The sequence below is a fragment of the Palaemon carinicauda genome, chromosome 23 (genome assembly GCF_036898095.1).
Source record: "Palaemon carinicauda isolate YSFRI2023 chromosome 23, ASM3689809v2, whole genome shotgun sequence".
Taxonomy (NCBI): Eukaryota; Metazoa; Arthropoda; class Malacostraca; order Decapoda; family Palaemonidae; genus Palaemon; species Palaemon carinicauda.
The window spans coordinates 67,795,997-67,798,303 of record NC_090747.1 but is presented as its reverse complement, the minus strand read 5'-3'; the positions used below and the strand labels follow the sequence as shown (position 1 = coordinate 67,798,303).

General features: G+C 54.8%; 1 pseudogene; it reads left to right on the top strand.

The window, feature by feature from the left end:
- The first annotated feature begins 1,925 nt into the window (after positions 1–1,925).
- On the top strand, positions 1,926–2,044 carry LOC137617758 (5S ribosomal RNA; annotated as a pseudogene).
- The last annotated feature ends 263 nt before the right edge of the window (positions 2,045–2,307 follow it).

The window sequence follows — 2,307 nt, the reverse complement described above, 5'->3', positions numbered from 1 at the left end:
CTACGCTCATGCGCGTCCGCGCACATGCTCTCCAATGTTCGCCCGCGCGGGAACCAACAGTATTCCATCGCGCGGACGGACGGTGTTCCGTCGCGCAAACCGACGGTGTTCCGTCGCGCGAACCGACGGTGTTCCGTCGCGCGAACCGACGGTGTTCCATCGCTTGAACCTACAGTGTTTCTTCGCACGAACGTCAGCTTAATTCTTGCAGTATCCATTGCTCGTCTATGGGTTATCGCTCGCCGACCACCAGCTCTCGCCCTTCCTACCACGCTCGCCCTCCTTCTGCGTTCCTTCGCTCACCTTCGTTTGCGTTCCTGCTTGACCGCGCATGGGCGCTTCCACGTTCGCCCACGCGCAAATCTTTGAATTACCAATCGCGCAAGCTCCAGGGCGATTGCGACCACGATTCCCATTGGGGTGTTCGCAGCATGGCCAGCCTGGCGAGTTCTTCTGGAGCGTATTTCCAGAACACGGCCTCACCCCGTAAACGCAGAGCATGGCACTTGCAAGAATAGGAAGAAACTTCAGAGAGGTCTGAGCAACACTCCGCTTTCCAGAACCTGGGTTAGCCCTTCCCCGTCATTCCCTGGAAGGATTTTTGGCGGGGGGCTTTCCGTTCGAGATTTCTCCATCGGCCAAGGGGTGACTGCTTACCCCTTCCTCTGGGGGCTTACCAGGTCCTTTCCCTCCTCGGTTACGGCCCGAGGTTTGGTTCAAGGAAGCTACAGGAAGATCATGGGTACTTTCCTCCTCTCGGGCTCAGGCACCTTGGCCTTTCGTCGTTAAGTATCTAACTTGCGAACAAGCTCGATGTTGTACCATCTGGACGCACTGACTGAGGGCTTCCTTTGGGTGTCTCATCTGTGGAGGTCGACAACCTCAGACACCCTTCCATCCTTGAGAAGAGTTTGTTTGTGCCCAAGGACAGAGACTTAGACAGCGGCTGTGCGGAGGAAATCGACTTCCGTTCTCACTCCTCCAAGGCGCTTTCTTCCAGACTCTGCAGGGCTCCAGAGCCCTTTTCTTTCAACCACGTCGGCCTAAGTTATCGGCTACGACAACTGGGACAAGGTGTCCAATTGCAGTTTCCTCCTGTCAGGAACAGATGGCACAGGAGGCTCTCCCGGGGGGGCATAGTCCTAAAAGGAGCGGCAGAGTTCACAAACTCTAGGATTGCAGGTTTCTCGCTGGGAGGATGCTTAAGGTTACTCATCCGAATGACAGCTTCCCGATGCCCATTCCCGCACAATCTCTGTGATCAGCCAAGGATATCGCGCCTGCCGTCTGTCAGCGTATTCAATGTCTCTGAACCTCTATGCCATAGCGTCGGCAAGAGTTGCCCGGTTGGGCAGAATGATCCATACCTTAGGCGAAGGTCCTCCATAGGATCATCGACGGCTTCACCCCCGGCCTCTTCAGTCGATCCTTTCTTGTAAGGAAGGATCTGAGTGGGGAGTTCCGTAGTCGACCTCTCAGCCCTAATCAAGTTTGTCGAACAAACTTCGGCCAACGTAAAACAGCAGAATCGATCAGACTGGTAACGAGGCGACAGGACTCCTTAAACCCTGGATCGGAAGGACGGGTACTTTAAGTTTCCATTCCATCCATCTTCCAGGGAGCTCGTCGAATTCAGCCTAGACTGCAAGTATTCCTGCTTATGATGCAGTGTGGCTATCCCGCCGTGGCATAGCTGGTTTTTTTCCCCAGAGAACTCTCCCTGCTTTCCTCATGGCTGCTCAGGTGCAGGCTTCCGCCTCCTCTGCTTTTTTGAAGGCTGGTCATCTCCGGTAGGCTCGGGTTCGACCTTCTTCAGCGCCGGGACAAGCTTCCGGATGCTTACCATGAGTGTGGGTTCATGGTATTTTGCTTGGAGCCTTCTCTTCTTCTGCCTCAACATCTGGAGTATCTGGCCATGATACTGAGTCAACGGCCTTACCACGTTGGAAACCCCGCTTCTCGTCCGTCCAGCGAGGTTAAGCAACGTCGGTTCTGGTCGGTACTTGGATGGGTGACCACCTGGGGACGCCAGATTCTGTAGCCATCCTCCGAGCCTTCCTTTCAGTTGACTGTGGCAAGACTGAGGAGAGTCGCAGTACCTGTTCTCAGTCAAGCAGAGCTTTCAGCCCTACCTTGGAACGTTTCCTAGTTCTCCTTTCCTCATTGACCCGTCTATAGTCCGAACGGTCGCCTCAGGATAAGTTCCATGTGGGGCGGTCCAAGTTCCGGTGGTTTCAGGCAACGTTTAACCAGACTTCCTGGCCCCTATGGGACCAGCGGAACTATTAGACCTGCAATGGGTGTTGA